This window comes from Tamandua tetradactyla, chromosome 12 (assembly GCF_023851605.1).
Source record: "Tamandua tetradactyla isolate mTamTet1 chromosome 12, mTamTet1.pri, whole genome shotgun sequence".
NCBI lineage: Eukaryota > Metazoa > Chordata > Mammalia > Pilosa > Myrmecophagidae > Tamandua > Tamandua tetradactyla.
Genome location: NC_135338.1, coordinates 78305234 through 78314752, shown reverse-complemented (window position 1 = coordinate 78314752; position 9519 = coordinate 78305234). Strand labels below are relative to the sequence as shown.

At 42.3% G+C, this 9519-nt stretch overlaps 1 pseudogene; it reads right to left on the bottom strand.

Annotated features, from left to right (window-relative positions):
* Positions 1-1153: 1153 nt before the first annotated feature.
* On the bottom strand, positions 1154-4328 carry LOC143652702 (U2 small nuclear ribonucleoprotein B'' pseudogene; annotated as a pseudogene).
* Positions 4329-9519: the final 5191 nt, after the last annotated feature.

Here is a 9519-nt window from a genome sequence, read left to right as displayed (position 1 = left end):
TGGTCCTCAGGAAAAACACTCTTGTTTGGGCTTGATTCCCAAGCATGAGTAGACATGGGGTCAGAGTTAACTGATGCCTAGCTCTGTGTTAACAGAGGCTATCTCTGGATCACTGCTAGAAACACTTCACACAAACTTTTCATATAAGGCAGGAGGTTCTGAGCACCTGAAGGTACAGCTTTAAAGAGCCTCTTGTGTGAACCCTACTGTACCTGCTGGCTAACAGATGTGTATTTCATAATACCTATGGCAAAATTTGATGGCACATGGGCTTTCTTTATCACTTTCTAACAAGGTGGTAGGAGAGTGGCTAGTCCTTGATCACTTTCCTTGTGAAAAAAGAAATGGACCATTACCTGCTCTATAGACTTCAACCAGGTTGAAACACCTTGATAGTATAGTTCAGTGTAAGAAAAAGTGGGGTTGTAAATGCATCTCTCTGACTAGGGCTACACAAGCTCATCACAACTTAACTAGGTGTGCTGGGTTACTTGAGTTTTATATACTAGTGACTCTCAGCTTGTGACAAGCCTCTATCTTCCAAGTCCTTTTAAAATCCATTACCTGGAATTTGAAGCAGTTGCCCAAGATCTCTGGGTAGAACAGGTGCTAGTTCTTCTAGGTCCAACAGACAGTGTAAATGGAGCCCCACTGGCAGTGAGCTGTATACTCCAATCTGCACACAGCCAGAGCTCCCACTTGGGCCTCATAGGCCCTGCCCTCAGCCCTGACTGAGGAGGGGATGGGCTTCCCCCAAATCATCTCTTTATTGCTTGGCAGTTGGAACAGGAACACCTTGCTCTAAACCACTTTTAGAGCAAAAGTCAAATCAAAGATAATTTAGAAACCATTTCAGAGTCACAAAAAATACTCCCTTACAAAACGTTCCTGAGTTCTGCCCTTCACCCCAGATGCCCCTTTCCTATGACCACTTCACTGCCTATGCCTGTCTTCCCATACTTAGCACCATTCAGTTTCCTCCCCTGCATTCCTTTCCAGCCCCCTTTGGGGGAGGATGTCATTGATAACACAGAATACAAATATGACAAATTAAAAACACATTGAACAGAAAGTAAAATAAAATAAAACCAAAAATTATTTTTAAAATACCAAAAAAAAAAAAAAAAAAGAAAAATACATTGAAGTTGAGCTACAGAAGCATGAGGAGGAAGTGAATTTCACTTGAAAGGCCTGAAGGATCTATTTATTCTGTGGGGACACCCTGGACTTGAGGGATCTGGCACTGCCCTTATAAAGCAAGAAGCACCAGGCAGAAGGTAGAGGGAAGAAGCACATATGCTTTCAGTTTGAATGAAGGGGACATAGAGAGTTCTGGAAGGCTGCATCCTCCCTGGCCTTGCCTCCTGCCAGCTGTCTCCCCAGCAGAGCTTTGAGCAGAGGCAACCTGGTGCAGTAAAAGCACTGGATTGGGAATCCAGGCTCCTAGGCTTAAATCCTAGCTCTAATTCTCTGAGCAACTTCAGCAAGTCCCCTCTCCCCTCTGGGCTTTTGAGCCCTCATCATTTGGGGCCAAGTAGCCTCTAACAGCCTTGATGGTGTCATGTTTTGTGATCTCAGAGCTGCAATTTTCCCATGTCAGTTTCAGCATATTAGCAGTTAGGATGTTGTTAGCCACAGACTTCTGGGTTGAATGAGCAAATGGTTCAGTGACGGGATTTAACAACTCTTCTGTCCCTCCACAGTGTCATCTGAAGTCTAGGCCCCTTGGTGGTAAGATGGCTGACAATAGTAACTGTAGCCACATGCTTCTATTTATACATTCCAGAGTGTGTCTTGCTTTCAGAACTCTCATGAGAACAAGCATGCTCTTCCCCAGGGCTCATAGTGAACATTTTGCCACATTTCAGTGTTGTTTAGGCTTGCCCTGACCCAGGCCAATCGCTGCGACAAGACAGATGACATTACTTTCATTCACTTAAATTAGTCAGTGCTTACCCCTGGGACTGGGGATTGCTTGGGGTTCAGCCCTACAAAGTATATAACAGCCATTCAGTAGGAGAGAAGTTGCCTGGATATTTGGGAACAACCTGCATGTCCTCTAATTCATGGAAACTCATTGAGATGTGCACAACATTTTCTAGTTTAGAAATCATTTTCACATCCACTTGAGTTTCCTAATAAAAGTACATGTTTACCCTATGTGTAAACCAATGGATGAACCCTTCTTGGTAAAGAAGATAAGGGAGCTACCAAGGTTCTTTGAGTTCTGTAGGGTTTGGCAAAACAGTAACTCTTAAGGAAGAAGAACAAAAAGAGGGCCTACCTGTTGTTTGGCCTATGCAAGAGAAGACTAAGAACGGTTAGTGGGTTGAAGGTTATTTGAAGAATACAATGTTTAGGTAAAAAAAGGTTGGTGTCTGCTGGTCTTGAAGAGAGTTGAGGCTTATTGGGAAATAGGAATAACTGAAGTAGCAGGAGGGGAACAAGGACATGAATGATTGACATAATATATGGGCAACCATCAGCTCACCAACAGTTGATGGATCCTTAGTGAGGTGTCCTCATTATTTCTCCTCCTCTTCCTCCACTTCCTTTTTCTTCTTCCCCTTCTTTCTTCTCCTTTCCTTTCTCCTTATCCATCTTCTTCTTTTACTTTGGAAGAACTCATCTTTGAATAAAGTCCTTGTATATCACAATTACAGAAAGGGCCCAACTTCAGCAAATTGACAAATCCCATCCTTGACAAGTTCATACAATAAAATTCTAGAAAGTGTTGTTTTCAACCACCCTACATAAAAGTTTACCTATTAAATTTTGAAATCCCTTAACTGTGTTAGTTGTCTTCTCTTTGTTTTTAAAATACAAATAAAAGGTTATTGTACAGAATTAAGACCTTCATATTCCACAACTCACTAAGGCTCAAGAAAGACTGCATAACTTTTATGTCCTTCACAAAAATATTGCTTTCACTATGTTCTGTCCTCCACTATTAAAAATGGCCTGACTAAAATGTTAGCAAAACAAACACCAAGTCCTTTAAAATAGACTGTCCCAAAAATTATTTCTTGGAATAGGTGATCTTCAAGGCATGGGATGGTGTGATCTTAAATCCTTGTAATACATCCCTCCAGCACCAGCTTCCCTATCATTTTCAAATTCAACAAAAGCAATGTCATGTCTTCCAGGTACCAAACAGACTTCCTTAAAACCAGGGAACTGATTAAACAGTATGGATAACATCATCTCATTAGTTTTTTATAGTAACTTATTAAGGAATAACATATAGTTTGGAGGATAATCAGGAACCCGAAGGTTCGCTATTGTATTTTCTTGTGTGTTATTTGAATTTGGTGTTCCCAGACCAGGCTTTTTGTTTGCAGTGGTTGTGGTCTACTTCACGGTTTTGGCTTTTTTCTTTTCTTTGTCAGCAAACATGCCATGCATTTTAGGTATTATATCAGAATCTGTTTTTGCATACTGGATTTGCATTGGGCTGCCATAAAATGGAAATCCTTGTAACTGCCTCAAGGCATTTGTGGATGAGCCCAGTTCCTTAAATACAGCAATTGTCTGTCCCTTCATCTTCATAGTCTTTAAAGCTATAATATCTACCACATGGCCAATTGAGAAAACAGGGCATAGAGGGATCTCTTCAATTCTTCTTTTTAAATTTTATTATTCATATTGTTGAAATAGATGATATGATTTGGCTCTAATATCCATGTTTTTGGTTAAATCATCCAAATAACCTGAGATCTTGCAGTAGGCCTGGGAATTCAGCCCTTGTCTTTTAACTCTTCTCTTGGTTTTTCTTTCACACCACTACACTATTTCACCATAGTATCAACTGTGACCTTGCTTTATCTACTTGGGTGCATCACATGTTCCTCACTTTCACAAATATTTACTGTGTATCCATTGTTTGTGAACAGCACTGGATCACAGACAGGGGAAGAGCCCACTAACAGAGAGAGTCCTTGAATGGATAATAGCTAAAAGGTAACGTCTCAGAGACACAGTCTCTCCAAACAGAAGTGAAATAATTGCAGCTGGGATTGCAAAGCCGAATGGGGAGTGACAAGGACACAGGTGCAACTAAAAACAAGGAGACCATTGGGGGCAGAGTGGTCTTGTAACATCTCATGAAAGGTTTCTTGGTGGCCTCAACTAGAGCATGGGCACTGGTAGTCACCTCCCCACTGCAAAAGGGAGCACTGGAAGGTCCCTGAAAGAACTGTTGAACACTTTGCACAAGCGTTCGTTTCTCACTTCATCCTCACAAGACTCCCACCTTTCCAGATACAGGCATGCTCACCCAAGGTCTGGCCCGAAGTCCACAGCCACTGCCACACCATCCTCAGTCCCATTCCGTCCCCATAGTTACAAGGTTCCTAAATGCGGAGGCCTCCCAGAGCGAGAGTCTCAGTCTCCATTCCTCCTTACCTCCCTTGCCAACCTCTCCTCCAACCCTGGCCTGACACACCCCGGCCCCACTAGTAGGCTCCTGGCTCCAACAGGGAAAGGTCGACTGAGAGAGCAGCAAATGGCCTAATTATCTTCCTAAAAGCACCTAGACTGGAAGATGCAGAGGAAACTATGTAAGAAACCTCCAATTTATATGTGACTGAAAAGTAAACACAGACCTTTCAGTCCTGCCCTGCCCTGCCAATTTGGCTCCTTTCAAAGACATGGTTAGTGAGTTGGGCCTGCAGTAAACAGCTGGAGAATAAGCCTCCTGCATCCCCATTTCCTTGAAAGAAACATGTGGCAGCCAGAGTGTGCACCTTGGCAACACATGGAGTTCTGAACAACAAATACTGGGGCCCCAGAATGGAACCCTGTGGTCATAGTGCCCTCCCAGGCCCACTGACAGAACCCAGCTGCCTGGTGTCCAAGTGCGTAGAGAAATGTCAGATCCCCAAGCCCACCAGAGAATTTCATGGAAGACCCACCAGCGAGAAAAACATCAGAGCTTTCCAGGCAACTTAGGCTTTCAGGGAAACCGGTACTGTTCCACATTTGGAGAGACCCTCAAGTTCATGGAAACAGAGAAGTCCTATTCGATTCTATCTTTCAACTGGAAAGAAGAGAACTTGCTGAAAAAGAAACTCAGTTTTCTGGAGGCCATGAAAAAATCTGAAGCCAATGCCTGGCTAATGGAACAGAAAGCCTTCTATAAGCGCTGCCACTCTAAGCTCCAGCGGTCAGAGCTGGCACATGCCCGCCTGCTAGGCAACAAGGATCTTGTCAAACAGCTCACCAACAAGGATGTGTTCTCCAACTACACCAGTACCTTGGTGGATGAGAGCGAAGCAGCAGTGAAGGCAATAGTCCAGAACAGGAGAGACTGTGAGAAGAACAAAATGTTCTTTAGGCTTAGCTTAGATAAGGAGAGACTCCACCCAGCTCTCAGGAGTGGTTTGCTTAAGAGTGTGGAGACCCAGGCAGCTTCCAGGGTGAGTCTAACATCAGACTCCAAGGAGGAGAGCTTGAAAACTACTGTAAAATTAAGGAGGTCCCCCCCTGGAAGGGAGGGCAAGTCAAGTCTGGTTTTATCTTTAGAATCTCTTAACAGTCCAGAGCAGGAAGCACAACAGACAAAGCCTGAGGAGGGCAAAGGGGCCGTAAGGGATTTCCCTAGTAAATCCTCAAGCATCCTGCATAATAATCTCCAAGACCCAGACAGTGGCTGGAAAGCAAAAGGCAAGCTTCTTAAATACATAGTCTATGGTGACAGGTGTGAGCAGCACTCCAAGAAGAAAAGACCCAAACCCAGGAATGGCCTCCACAACCTGCAGTGATAAATGGGTAGGAAGGATAGGCATTTGTTTTTCTAAGGCTCTTCTCCTATTCCTACCCATTTACTGTTCAGCAACTATGTCTTAGTACTTGCCAAAGTAAGTATCTCACCTCTGACCTCAAGACTGCTCCTCAACTCAGGGGAAAAAAAAGCTTTCCTCTTCTATAAAAATGTGACCATCAAGGCAGGATTTAACAGTAAGAAAATGAACCCTAGACCATGGCTGTGCATCCCTTCAGATGGAGACTCTCAGACAGCAGCAAGCACAGGCAGCTAAGGAAGGGCCAGTGGGCCCCGGTGATTTCAGACCAAACAGTTTCCTAGGAAAAATCTCTAAGAGGAACATGATTTGGGGAAACTTTTTGCCAGTTTTGCTCTTACTGTAAAAGAGAGTAAAAAAAAAACAATAATTTGAGGCACATTAGCAAATTTGTTTCTTCTGAGGATTGGGGAGGGAGATCTGGCTCTAATTTCTGGCCTTTTAATAAATAAAAGCAATCAAACAAATGAAAACTTACTAATTGACTAGAGCACTAAGTCAGAGTGAGCAGTCTCTTTGTCTCTCCCTCTGTCTCCTCCCATTCTGCCCACCAGCCCAACCCAGGTGAGTGCCTGGCATCCAGTTAAGCAAAGGCATTGCTGGATCAGCAAAGTTAAAACATCTTTAGTCCTTTCTCCCTCCAGTGGTCTGTCAATAATTCAGACTATTTTCCTGATGTGGCATTAGGCATTTAAAATATTTTTATTATCAATTAGGTGGTCATAATATATATATATATATAGGCACTTTCACATTTAAATGAAGAGAATAATGTTGGGGCCCTCCGTGAATATTAACACTGTGTTTTTCTAAATATTTAAGTCCCATGTGACAGTGAAAGGAACCAGTGGGAGTGGAATTACGTTATAAAGCAATTGCTAGATAATTGCAGATTTACAGTGCCCAATGCCAAAATCAGGTAAGTGAAATAAGGGCATTTGAGGGCTGAAGGCACTCCAACCCCACAGGAGTTGGTATGTGTTGTCTCAAATGGTGGTGTACATTTCACATGGATTCAGTGGTCATTTTAATTTCTTCCATGGTTTGGCTGAGTAGAAGCATTTAAGCATACAGATGGTTGCTATAATAAAATAGCCACCCCTAAATAAATAATGGGATTACACATGTGATCTGGGGTGGAGAAAGAAGGGGGACAGAGAGGAGCGGGAAAGAAACCAAGGTATCCTCATCAAATTAAGGTCACTTAGGACTGATTTACTTCACAATTTCTTAGAAATAAGAAAACGTGCTGTTTTCCTCTCACTGCATTTCAGAAACCAGCTCAAGCCACAAGAGTAGTGACTGGGTATACTGTCCCTGTTCAATGGGGAAGTGTGTGTGGAATGTCTGCATCCCTGAAAAGCTCCATTCAAGTCCTCTCTTCACAGGCAAGATCAATTCAATTCTTATAGGACCTTTTATGTGTTATTCCTGCAGAAGTCTGGATGTCTACTCTCAAATCAGGCCCTTTGGGTTTGAATTCATACTCTTATTCATACATTTCTTCAACAAATATGTAGTATGTGTTGAGGTGAAGAAAACAGACATGTTCTTCCTCTTATAAAACTACAATTTAACGAGGAAGCTAGGCAATAATGAAGTGAACAAGTGAAAATAATTAGATTGTTATAGGTGCTATGAAATTAAGTTGAACATTTTGTGAGACGATTTAAATATGAAAAACATCTCAGTCCCCCGAACACCGCGTATTGAAGGTGAGTGGCATTTCCCCAAGTTTGTGTGCCAGTTGAAAGCATCCTGTGACCAAGTTTTGCAGTGTTAGGTAACTAAATGAGTTCCATTGGATAAGTTGTGAGTGTAAGTGTACCCTATCTAATTTTGGCAAACTGGGATCATCACAACTGTGCCCTTTTGGACCCACTGAGAAGTGAGCAGAATCCATCAGTGCCAGGCACACTGATGGGTTCTAGAAAGGGGGGGGGGGGATGATTTTGGAGTTAATATGGATAACATTTCAAAGTTGTCAAAATATGGTTATCACTGTGATGATGGTAACTATGCCCTTCTTGAAAGGTCTCATGGGAGGCAAGATTGGAGAAAGGGGGTTAATGGTGTGCAGAGGGACAAAAGAGAAGTGGATGGAAGGCAATTAGAAAGTACTTGATACACATGACAAGGCCAAGAAAGCATGTTCATATTCTATTCTGGTCACTGGAGGTGCAGCCATGCACAAAACAAGGTCCCTGCCCTCACTGGGCTTAGTGTCTAAGGAGGAGCACAGATAAAAATAGGCAACAAATAAATTAACTGCTGCTTCTTTTCTTTTACGAAGGGTTCCTTCCATAACTTCATATGCTAGCATTTTCCAGGGGTTCTGTCCATCCCCTTCTCTCTGTCCTCTTTCCTTTGATGGCTGGTATTCATGCCTATTTATGATCTACATGCTGAAGAGTCACAGATTCTTATCATCTGTGTAGACTTCTCATTTCCGTATTTTTAACTGCCTTTGGACAGCTCTACTTGAATATCCCCCAGACACTTCAGCTAAGACATGACCCAACTGTACTAATTTTCCCTCCATAAACTGCTCCTCTTCTGTGTAGATCCAAGAGCAACACTATCCACTCAGTCACCTAAACTGGAAGTCATCCAAACTGGAAATCTGAGTCGATTTTGATTCTTTTCTCTCCTGTGTAAGACAGAATAATCAATTACCCATTGCAGGTCCTAACATGTCTACCTTCAGGCTCTGATTGCCTTTCTAGAATTTCAGCCACAGCCTAACAGAAAAGACCACACAGGAATATATGCCCCTCCAGTTTATGTAATAATAGATTAAAAATACATAACTGATTGTGTTTGCTTCTCAACATCTCAGAATAGTCTGAAGTCTTTGGTGTGGTCTAAAAGGTCCTTCATGATCTGACCCATCTTACTTCCTATCCCATCTTGCTACCTTCGAGCCCTACACTTGGGCATACCGAACACCCTCCATATATGTGCCTGGCATAAACCTGCATATATGTTAAGATTTAGCTAAATTTTCATTACTTCTTTGATAAGATTTTGAATCTGAATTCTGTGCCCAAATTGTGCTTTTGTAGAATTCTTTTATTCTTAGTGGTGTGTATGTCTGTCACACTCAGATTGTCTCCCAGGAACAGACTCTTTAAGGGAACAAAGAAACCCTGACTCAACCTGAACCCTCCAGCAGACTAATCTCCAATTGGTATTTGCCAGCTATATGTTAAAGGAAAACACTTAATACTTCAGTTGGAATGGGGATAAAGGGAAATTTTGAAGTAGCCCCTAGAGATCTTTTCTCATAAATATCTTCATCCTAAGTGTCCTAAGTCCTATCTGTAGAATTGATTTACTAGATAATGTGGACTCTGCATGTGCCCGTGTCAGGAGGGAGGAGAGGGGGGCACGGATGGAATGGGGCAGCAAAAGCAGAACTTCATTCTTCCTGGATTTATTTTTCCAGGGACAAAATTTCAGGTCATCTAGTTTTCTCGCCACTTTCAGGTAATAAACAAAGGGTTAATGTTTCCATGAAACACCAATGCACGAAACCCTTTCTTTATTGAAAAAATAACTCTATCTCTGGATCAGGCCTTCCTCTGATGGGAACAAGTTATTTTTTCCTGCCTTCATTAACCTTCATTTTCTTTACCACTGAAAAGCTATTTCTCACCCTTCCAGAGGGAAGGCAATTAGAGAAATATACTGATTTACCAGCTGGTGCGGTTATAAT